The 12,157-nt window shown below is 39.1% G+C and overlaps 1 long non-coding RNA gene across 1 annotated transcript in view; it reads left to right on the forward strand.

Moving 5' to 3' along the window:
• Positions 1–9,452: 9,452 nt before the first annotated feature.
• The window catches only part of LOC149972558 (uncharacterized), a 140,056-nt gene continuing 137,351 nt past the window's right edge, over positions 9,453–12,157 (forward strand). Inside the window, exon 1 of the long non-coding RNA XR_016491047.1 lies at positions 9,453–9,516. This is a non-coding gene — a long non-coding RNA (uncharacterized LOC149972558). The remainder of the gene's footprint in view (positions 9,517–12,157) is intronic.

Consider the following 12,157-nt stretch of genomic DNA (forward strand, 5'->3'; position numbering starts at 1 on the left):
GCTCTGAACACCTCACTGCACCACCCAAACACACCATATGCAAGTATTCCTTTGTAGAACTGTAATATTTATTATAAGCGTTAGTAATTGGGGTGGAAAGTAGCTTCGTGGTTGGAGTGTTGGACTAGTAACCAAAAGGTTGCAAAATCGAATCCCCGAGCTGACAAGGTAAATATCTGTCTTTCTGCCTATGAACAAGGCAGTTAACCCACTGTTCCTAGGCCGTCATTGAAAAAATAATTTGTTCTTAACTGACTTGCCTAATTAAATAAAGGTAATATATATATATATATATATATATATATATTTTTTATTTTTTATTTTACTGTATATATATATGCAATACATTGCCATAACTGTTCCTGCAGACTGCTGTGTAAACTCACCTTGGTCTCCAGAGCAAATTATTTGAATACAAGGCATATCTACTTAGGTTGCATTCAGAAAGTTTGCACACCCCTTGACTTTTTCCATATTTTGTCTTGTTACTAAGTGGGATTAAAATAGATTTAATTGCCATTTTTCGTCAATAATCTACACAAAATACTTGAATGTCAAAGTATAAGAACAATTCTAACGTTTGTAAAATATTAGGTTAGTGTTGTGGAGTAACTCCAATGTTGTTGATCCATCCTCAGTTTTCTCCTATCACAGCCATTATACTCTGTAACTGTTTTAAAGTCAGCATTGGCCTCATGGTGAAATCCTTGAGTGTTTTTCTTCCTCTCCGGCAACTTAGTATAGTTAATAACATCACCATGCTCAAAGGGATATTCAATATCAGCTTATTGTTAAAAATGTTGAATTCCTTGCGAGGCATTGGAAAACCTTACTGGTCTTTGTTGTTGAATCTGTGTTTCACTGCTCGACTGAGGGACCTTACGGATAACTGTAGATGTGTGGTACAAAGAAGAGGTAGTCATTCATAATTCACGTTAAACACTATTATTGCACACAGTGTGACCTTATAAGCAATTTTTTACTCTTCCACTTATTTAGGCTTTCCATAACAAAGGGGTTGAATACTTATTGACTTAAAACATTTAAACTTATTTGGAATTAATTTGTAAATATAAAAAAAAACATAATTCCACATTGACATTATGGGGTATTGTGTGTAGGCCATTGACAAATAAATCTCAAATTAATCCATTATAAATTCAGGTTGTAACACAACAAAATGTGGAAAAAGTCAACGGGTGTGAATACTTTCTGAAAGCACTGTATTTGCTATATTGACAACCTAATCTACTGTTTTATTGAAATATGCTTACTTGCCAACAATTTAAAGTTTGAATCCCAAATACATTTCATGAATATCACAATGAATCGATCCAGAAGTTGAAGTCAACACTTTATTGGTTTCTGATGCAGCTGGAATAATGTTGGCACTTGTCAAGTATATGTAAAACATATTATATAAAGCACCATTATATACATATGTACAATAGCTAGCAATATCTATACCACATTGCAGTTGTGAGCATACTAGGCCTTTTATATTATAGTACAACAGCAGTCTAACTGAATTTGGATGTTGTGTTGGTTGAATGTTCAGGGCAGGTTCCAGAACATTCTTCAGCTGGTGAACATTTTCTTGTGTTGGGTAATGGCAGCTGGTTTAGTAGGCTTTGGCACTGTGGCGATGTTATTCACCACCCACTGCTTTGACCTCTTGCAAAATATGTGTATGTACTGCAAGTCTCCTGTAAAGACATGAAGACTGATCATGAGGATGCGTAAGCATACAATAAACCATGTTAACCTCTCTAGGGTTACCTGGCCAACATCCACTGAGATTGCAGAGGGCCAAATTCAAATACAGAAATACTCATTATAATGATTCAGAAAAGATACAACTATTTTACATAGGTTCAAAGATGAACTTCTTGTGAATCCAACCACGGTGTCAGATTTAAAAAATGCTTTGGGGTAAAAACATACCTTACGATTATTTGAGAACATAGCCCAGTAGACAAATCATTACAAACAGTAACCAGCCAAGTAGAAGAGTTACACAAGTCAGAAATAGTGATAAAATTAATCACTTACCTTTGATGATCTTCATATGGTTGCACTCAGAAGACATTGATGTTTTCAATACATGTTCCTTATGTTCGATAAAGTCTCTTTATATCCAAAAACCTCCGTTTTGTTCGCGCGTTTTCTTCAGTAATCCACAGGCTCAAACGCAGTCACAACAGGCAGACAAAAAATCCAAATAGTATCCGTAGAGTTTGTAGAAACATTTTAAACGATGTTCATAATCAATCCTCAGGTTGTTTTTAGCCTAAATAATCGATCATATTTCAACTGGACAATAACGTCGTCAATATAAAAGGTAAACAAGAAAGGCACTCTCTCGGTCGCGCGCATGAAAAAGCTCTGTGACACGGCAGGGTCCACTCATTCAGACTGCTCTTACTCCCTAATTTTTCAGAATACAAGCCTGAAACCATTTCTAAAGACTGTTGACATCTAGTGGAAGGCATAGGAACTGCAATTTGAGTCCTAAGTCAATGGATAATGTAATGGCATTGAATAGAAAACTACAACAACAACAAAAAATCCTACTTCCTGAATGGGTTTTCTCAGGTTTTCGCCTGCCAAATCTTGTTATACTCACAGACACTATTTTAACAGTTTTGGAAACTTTAGAGTGTTTTCTATCCAAATCGACCAATTATATGCATATCCTATCTTCTGGGCCTGAGTAGAAGGCAGTTTAATTTGGGCATGCTTTTCATCCAAAATTCCAAATGCTGCCCCCTACCCTAGAAAAGGTAATCTGTAAACAGAAAAGAGTACAGTAGACTGGTATGTGTTTTGTTACACTCAGTCAGTAATTGGGCATTGAGATGGGCTGTTAGCAAATATGTGAAAGTTTGAGGTGGGCTTGACTTGTAGACAGTCAAGTCATGTATTGTTGTGTATGAGCATGTACAGTTGTGCTGTTCGGTAGACAAGCACGGCCAACAATAGAGTGAATAGGCTTGAAGAGTATACTATCTAAAGTGTGAGGAGCACTTGTCTTGTAGACAGTTTAGTGTATTGGTGATTTTGTTTTCTCAATTGGGTATTGTGCTTTCATAAATACCTTTGGTTGTCCAGGCATGTTTCAAAGTTAGATGATGTTGAGCTTGAGTTTATTCCAGGCTGAAAGCTTTCATCCAGTGGGTCTACGGGCTCTGTACCACTAAAGCTGGTGTCAAGGTCATTGTCATCAGCAACAGTAGTCTGTGATTAGCCAACATTTTACTACTTTGTCCCCATCAATATGCACTGAAACAAGGTCCTATATCAACCCACCCCCTCATGTCGATAGATTACGCAAACTAACCTTCACACACATTACCCACCCCCAACATAAATCAGTCAGTCACCAACACCATCCCCTCCTTACCTCCTTTTCTCCAATTTAGACTTCAAGCCTAGCATGAACAATCAACTAAGACTCCATAATACAGAGAAAACTACAGTAGAAGTTGTAGCCTATTTTTAAACACACCAACTATGACAAGACACAGACCATGTTTATGCCTAGCTCCAGTATATTTATTTGCTCATCATGGAGTCACGGAAAGATTTAGTAGATATAAGTAAGATTTTAGAAGGTGACATACACTAGTTCCTGGTGCTGAGCTTGATGTTGATGCCTCTGCAGTTGTTGATAGGATCAGACTCTAAATAGAACACATAACCTTTGCTACGTTAGCCTCTGTAGTAGTTAGTTAGCTAGCTAGTTACCGTAACCTAATGAGGCTAACGTTAGCTTGCAAAGTTACAAATCACATTGCCAGATAGCAGCTGGCTAATTACATTGATATGCTTTGGAATATACAGCCAGCGTATTATGAAAGCTAGTTAACTAGATTTTGGTTTAGATAAACAAATGTAGTTCACTAGCTAGTTAGCTAGGTAACGTTAGCTACGATACTTCAGCTTACCCTTCCTTTCTGCTGAGTTGATGTTGGCTGATCGGAGGTCTTCCTCTTTGAAGTGAAGGGAAAAATCAATGGAATAGCATCACTTGTTAAAGTTCGACAACATGGCAACCCCATGTGATGAGACTTCAGTTCCATTTCGAAATACTCTGTCTGAAAGTGCCGGCTACAAACACAGACATTTGGATATTTCTCACATCAATTGGATAAATCTCCACGGGGCGGTACTATGTCCGGAAATCACTATGAATTCTGGATATTGTGGTTAGCTCATAACAGGAAATGTAGCTGGCCTGTTTCTACCGTTGATATGCAGAAACACTCATATTTGTGAAGAAATGCAATCGTTTTATGACACATATGATACGTCATTGACACATGAATGGACATATATAGTGAAATAGAGCAGCAGTTAAATGTCACTTTAAGTCTCTCTCACTCTTAGAATGAATAGGGAAAAAGTGAAATTCAGAACTCAAGCATCTTCTCAAGAACATTGCTGGCTATGAAATAATAGAGACCTCAAGCATGGATGGCTCTAAGCAACCACAGCTCCAAAAATAGTAATAGCAGCATTTGAAGACTAATTTTCACAGTTAACATTTAATGGGGCACTAAATCATTGCTTCAGTCAGCAAGAGTGACTCATGTTCAGTCCATCTGTGCAGCACCAACCTTTTAGATGTTTCCCTCATCCACAACACGTCTGCAGCACTTTCATGTGTCCTTCAATATCTTTAGAACTCAACTTGTGTGTTGTAAAATTTAGAACTGAATTGCCAGCAATGCTGCCACAACATTTAATTTAATGATAAAGACTTTGTAGTTTAGATCAAAATGAAGATGTTCAGTTCATTGTGAAAGCTCTTTAAGATTTAATGGCAATGATTATGTGGTTGAGGCAGCAATATTTGAACACAAGGTTCCATAAAAAGAAAGATCGTATAAACAGTGTTTGGATTATAAAATTGGATCCCAAAGTTAAATATAGCTGCGAGCAGCAATGGATAGGGTTCACAGGATGACATAAGGGATAGTTGGATAACAAAGCACTCCATCATGTAGGAACTATTTTCCTTTATGTACAATCAGTGAAAGCATTACTATGTTTATCTCTCAAATTATTTAGGTTCACTTTACTCAAATCAAAGGCGCATTTCTGATAGTGTTAGAGCACAAGCGTAATGCATATAAGCCAATATTATTTATAAAGACATAAAAAAAACTCAGAGAAGATTGCTTCACTCTGAGGTTTACATTAATGAAATCAAAGGCATATTTATGATAGTGTATGATATCCTTTGTACAACAAACATATTCACACATTAACTATAGCAATTGGTTTATTCCCAGCGATTAAAATATAACAGTGGTCTTTGTGCAACATTTACACAAAATAAAAATTAACAATAATATACTTAATATTAGAAAGGTGTTCTTAATGTTTTGGACAGTACCTGGTTGTGTGGTTTCTTGTGTGAATACAGAGTCACTTCCCCTTCTCCATAATCAATCTCTGCTTTTCAGTCTCATAAGAGGCAGACTGTTGGAGTTCCCTCCAAAATCCTTTGGATAGGCAGTATATATTTTCCTGCCACTCCAGGAAAGCCGGTATGTGTGTGAGGGCTGTTGGGGCCTTGTTTCAGCATCTGGTGGCAGAACCTGCACAGACGGCTGAAGGAATGCTGCTCTGAGGATTTTCTCTTTCCTCAGTTCGCTCCTTCCTCACTGCCCCCCTCTACTCTAAGGCCTCCAGCTCCCGTTGAAAGAAGGCAGTGGCAGCAAAATCCTAAAATGGTAACCTTCTGCTGTACAAGTCTGGAAGACTTTTTTAAAACAGTAGAAGTAACTCACCTCTCCGGTCTGATAAAATTAATGAATGGAGCAGCCATCATTGAGGTAACGGAACTTTGGCTGGCCACAAGCTAAACAGGTCCTTCTTTTATTTTGCTGCTTCTTCTCCAAGATCTCTTTTAACATCCAGCCTCCCCAGTCAGAGGTGCATCCTGGGGAGGTCTCAACACTGGTTGGTTTACAGGAGCAGGTGGCAGCAGACGTGACTGGGACACTGACCAGTCACCAAGATGCAGCCACAGCTCATTGTCTCTAGGAGCTTCCTTGGGCTGTTAAGCGCAGAGCAGATCCACCCACTTTAGGATCTCTTCCTCACCTTAGTGCTTTGTCAGTAGCCCATCAATGGCAGGTCTCATGGGCTCTGTCCATTGGCCGTGGTCCAAGATGAAGACGCAAACTCCAATGTAGGCAGCATGGGGAGAAGCTGTCATCGGCAGTGGTGGTGTGGCTGGCAGAGGTGTTATTGGCAAATCTGAAAGAGAGGCACACAATTATTTTAATGACAAAGCCTTGACTATACACTAACCTAAATCAAATATCTGTGTGTGTGTGTACACACCTATCAACCACTGTGATATGCATTAATTGGCAAACTGTTGTTGACAAGTGCATTGCATATGCAATGTTCCACCTGAGTGAAGAATAGGCCTGTTTATGCTCAGTCACTCTAAATCTAAATACGAACTTGAGTGATTTTAATTTAACTCAATGCAAAGTAATGCTTTTCTAGGGTCAGTGGACTTCACGTGCGGGAATGGAGGACCTAGGGTAATGGAATATTAACAATAAATGCAGTGCATTTGGAAAGTATTCAGCCCCCTTCCACATTTTGTTACGTTATATCCTTATTATAAAATTGATTATTTTTTATTTTTTTTCCCCGTCATCAATCTACACACAATACCCCATATTGACAAAGCAAAAACAGGTTTTATGAAATTCAAATATCACTCAGTACTTTGTTATAGCACCTTTGGCAGTGATTACAGCCTTGAGTCTTCTTGGGTATGACACTACAAGCTTAGCACACCTGTATTTGGTGAGTTTCTCCTATTCTTCTTCTCCTATTCTTTTGCTCTGACAAGGCTCAAGGTATTGCTTTATTTAAAATAAAAAATAAAAATGAAAAAAAAAACTGTTTTCACTTCATAATTTGGGAGTATTGTGTGTAGATTGATGAATAAGGCTGAATCGTAACAAAATGTGGAAAAAGTGAAGTCTGAATACTTTCCAAATACACTGTAAGTATGCAGAAAGATATCAACACAGTAAATTAAGTAGCCACATTTATGAATGAAACTCTATTTGACTGAGATATTTACCGTCAGAGTAAGGTTCATGCATTCTGTTTTTGGCACCCACAGCAATAGTGGCAGCTTTTGTATTTGTATTTATTATGGATCCCCATTAGCTGCTGTTTGTGTTCCTGCTGATCCATAAGGTGTATTTTTATCTGTTTTTTCCAATCTAATTTTACTGCTTGCATGAGTCACCTGATGTGCAATAGAGTTCCATATAGTTATGGCTCTATGTAATACTGTGAACCTCACATAGTCTGTCCTGGACTTGGGGACTGTGGAGAGACCTTAAATGGCATGTATTGTGGGGTATGCATGGGTGTCCGAGCTATGTGCCAGTAGTTCAAAAATGCAAAATTGGGGCATTCAAAAATACAAGTAGTGATGAAGTCAATCTCTCCACTTTGAGCCAGTAGAGTTTGACATGCATATTATTAACTTTAGCTCACTGTATACATTTAAGGGCCAGCCTTGCTGCCCTGTTTTGAGCCAATTGCAACTTTCCTAGGTCCCTCTTTGTGGCACCTGACCGCACAACTGAACAGTAGTCAAGGTGAGACAAAATTAGGGCCTGTAAGACCTGCCTTGTTGATAGTGCTGTTAAGAAGGCAGAGCAGCACTCTATTGTGGACATACTTCTCCCCATCTTAGCTAATGTTGTATCTACTGTATATGTTTTGACCATGACAGTCACCACAAATTGCTCATTTTCTGCATTATTTATTACTCAAAGTCAGTGTCGTTAGTAAAGTTTTTTTTTAAAAGGGGCGTAGACAGCTGCGCTGGGGAATTCCTGATTCTACCTGGATTAAGTTAGAGGCTTCCATTAAATAACACCCTCTGTTCTGTTAGACATGTAACTCTTTATCCACAATATAGCAGGGGATGTAAAGCCATATCACATACGTTTTTCCAGCAGCAGACTATGATCGATAATGTCAAAAGCCGCACTGAAGTCTAACAAAAGAGCCTCCACAATCTTTTTTATCATCAATTTCTCTCAGCCAATCATCACTCGTTTTTGTAAGTGCTGTGCTTGTTGAATGCCCTTCCCTGTAAGCGTGCTGAAAGTCTGTTGTCAATTTGTTTACTGTAAAATAGCATTGTATCTCTTCAAAAAACATTTTTTTCAAAAGTTTACTAAGGGTTGGTTACAATCTGATTGGTTGGCTATTTGAGCCATTAAAGGGGACTTTAATATGCTGAGGTAGCAGAATGACTTTTGCTTCCCTTCAGGCCTGAGCGCAAACACTTTCTAGTAGGCTTAACCCTTTTTTTGTCTTAAGCATCTCTAGGGGCGCTATTTTATTTTTGGATAAAAAACGTTCCCGTTTTAAGCGCGATATTTTGTCACGAAAAGATGCTCGACTATGCATATTCTTGACAGTTTTGGAAAGAAAACACTCTGAAGTTTCAGAATCTGCAAAGATTTTGTCTGTAAGTGCCCCAGAACTCATTCTACAGGCGAAACCAAGATGATACGTTAAACAGGAAATTAGCAGAATTTCTGAAGCTCTGTTTTCTAATGTCTCCTTATATGGCTGTGAATGCGACAGGAATAAGCTTAGACCTTCTGCCGTTTCCCCAAGATGTCGGCAGCATTGTGACGTATTTGTAAGCATATCATTGGAAGATTGACCATAAGAGACTACATTTTCCAAGTGCGTCGAAACTGGTGCGTAAAGCCATGTGCAAGTATTTTTCCATTTGATTGAGAGGGGAAACCATGCTTCCACGAACGATATATCATCGAAGAGATATATGAAAAACACCTTGAGGATTGATTCTAAACAACGTTTGCCATGTTTTCAGTCAATATTATGGAGTTAATTTGGAAAAAAGTTCGCGTTTTGAGGACTGAATTTTCGGGTTTTTTTGGTAGCCAAATGTGATGTACAAAACGGAGCTATTTCTAATACACAAATAATATTTTTTGGAAAAACTGAGCATCTGCTATCTAACTGAGAGTCTCCTCATTGAAAACATCTGAAGTTCTTCAAAGGTAAATTATTTTATTTGAAGGCTTTTATGTTTTTGTTGAAATGTTGCGTGCTGGATGCTAACGCTAATGCTAATGCTAAATGCTACGCTAGCTAGCTACTTTTACACAAATTATTGTTTTCCTATGGTTGAGAAGCATATTTTGAAAATCTGAGATGACAGTGTTGTTTACAAAAGGCTAAGCTTGACAGATGGCATATTTATTTCATTTCATTTGCGATTTTCATGAATAGTTAACGTTGTGTTATGCTAATGAGCTTGCTGATAGATTTACACAATCCTGGATACAGGGTTTTTTTCATAGCTAAACGTGACGCAGAAAACGGAGCGATTTGTCCTAAACAAATAATCTTTCAGGAAAAACTGAACATTTGCTATCTGAGAGTCTCCTCATTGAAAACATCTGAAGTTCTTCAAAGGTAAATGATTTTATTTGAATGCTTTTCTGTTTTTTTGTGTAAATGTTGCCAGCTGAATGCTAATGCTAAATGCTACGCTAAATGCTACGTTAGCCATCAATACTGTTACACAAATGCTTGTTTTGCAATGGTTGAGAAGCATATTTAGAAAATCTGAGATGACAGTGTTGTTAACAAAAGGCTAAGCTTGAGAGCTAGCATATTTATTTCATTTCATTTGCGATTTTCATGAATAGTTAACGTTGCGTTATGGTAATGAGCTTGAGTCTGTATTCACGATCCCGGATCCGGGATGGGGAGATCAGAAAGGTTAAGGGTCAAAAATGACCCGCCACTATGTTTAATAGCAGTGAAAACCCCCTAAATTATATTTTTTCAACATGAAATTTGATGACTTTTCCTAGAGTGACCCCAACATTAGAAAAAGTGAAACATCGCCTATTTTGCATATTTCCATGAAAGCTGTACACCACCAGGGTACAAAGATTGTCTTAGGGTCATTTTTGACCCGGCAGTTATAAAATAATTTACACACCTCAAAAACCACAGACACACACACAATAAGAAATTGAGATTATGTGTGCTACTCATTGAACTCAGACAAAAGTACAACTTTCTTGTTCATGTGCAGCATGTCCCCTCCACGACCCCACACATGACTCAACTTCACAGACAAAATAAAACAATTTCAGACAAAATGAACAAAATTTCAGACAAAATAAACATTTCTTGAAAGCATTGTTTACTAATGGGTAATGCAGTCAGAGGCTATAAAGGTGCTGAAGATGACAGTTCCCCCAGTTCTCTCTTTTCTGAAGCCATGAGTGCACTTTTCAGTGGCCAACAGGTTGTTGATCTGATTTTTTCAGATGTCCAGGAGGAACAAGATAACAATTATTTAGAAAAGGGGGAGGTATCTTAAGAAGAAGATGGGGAAGAATACAACCCAGAGCACGGTACATCATCTTCAGATGAAGAAGAAATCCCCCAAACTGAAAGAGAGACATTTATGTCAAAGAACAGCAAAATAACATGGTCCTTCTCACCATATGACAAACAGGGTGGTATGGCAGCACAAAATGTCATAAGGATGACCCCAGGGCCCACAAGACATGCAGTTGCCCATGCCCAGGACATCGTCTCAACATTCTACATGTTCATCACACCATCCATCGAAAAAAATCATCCTAGAGATGATACATTTTGAGGGTTTCCGTAAATATGGAGACATCTGGAAAAGGATGGATTAGATTGGCCTGCGTGCCTACATAGGGCTGCTAAACTTAGCGGGTGTGTATAGGTCCCTAGGCGAGGCTACATGTAGTCTCTGGGATGCAGAGAGTGGAAGGGCGATTTTCCATGCACGATGCCACTGAAAGTCTTTCACACTTTTTCAAGAATGCTACGATTTTATAACCGTGAGTCAAGACCTGCAAGACGTGTTAGAGACAAACTGGCGGCCATAAGAGAGGTCTGGGAGAAGTGGGTGGAGCGTCTGCCATAACTCAACAACCCTGGGACTGAAGAAACAGTGGATGAGCAACTGGTTCCATTCAGAGTTACATTTTTATTTTCATATCTGTAATATAAGTGATTTTCATTGTTAATTGTATTATGTATTGCTGTAATGTCATTGATTTATGTGATTGTTTTCTGTGACACTGATACTAATTACTGTCAGTAATCTCTTTTGTCAAAAGAGTCCTTTCTGGCAGTATATGCCCAGCAAGCCAGCAAAGTATGGCATCAAGATATGGGTGGCCTGTGATGCACAATCCAGCTACTCTTGGAAGATGCAAGTCTACACAGGGAAGCCAACCAGTAGAGGCCTGGAGAAGAACCAGGGGATGTGGGTTGTGCTTGATGTGACAGATGGACTGAGGGGGCACAATGTCACGTGTGACAATTCTTCTTCTTCACCTTATGAACTCAGCCAGCAGCTCCTGAAGAGGAAGATCACCATGGTTGGCACAGTAAGAAAGAACAAGCCTGAGCTCTCCCCTGCACTCCTCACAACAAGGGGGAGAGAGACCTTCTCTAGTTTCTTACCTCCCAAAGATGATCAAGAATGTGGTCCTCCTGAGCACACTGCACAAAATGGCTGAGATCAGTGATCGTGAGGACAGGAAGCCAGCCTTCATCCTGGACTACAACCACAACAAAGGAGGAATGGACAACCTGGACAAGGTGATTGGAATTTACAGCTGCAGGAGAATGACTGCCTGCGGGCCCCTGGTCATCTTCCATAACATCATTGATGTGTCCTCATATAATGCCTTTGTGATATGGAACAAGATCAACCCTACCTGGATGCCTGATAAGCCGAACAAGAGGAGGGTGTACATGGAGCAGCTGGGAAAGGCGCTTGTAACCCCACACAATCAAAGAAGGGAGTGCCTCCCTCGCGCAGCAGCCTCTGCAGCACATGTGAAAGCTGTTCACGGGGCTGAACCTTGTCCTGATCCACCTGTGGCTGCAGCTGGGCAGGCAAGAAGAGGAGATGGCAATTCTGTAAAACAAATATTATGTGATTCACATGTGAGAAATACATCTGCAAAGTCCATGCACACACTTGCATACTGTCCTACATGTGCTAATTAGAGTTGATTGATTTATGTTCTCCACGTTTTTGTTTTATATC

The sequence above is a fragment of the Oncorhynchus mykiss genome, chromosome 23 (genome assembly GCF_057628025.1).
Source record: "Oncorhynchus mykiss isolate SJ-2025 chromosome 23, ASM5762802v1, whole genome shotgun sequence".
Classification (NCBI taxonomy): Eukaryota; Metazoa; Chordata; class Actinopteri; order Salmoniformes; family Salmonidae; genus Oncorhynchus; species Oncorhynchus mykiss.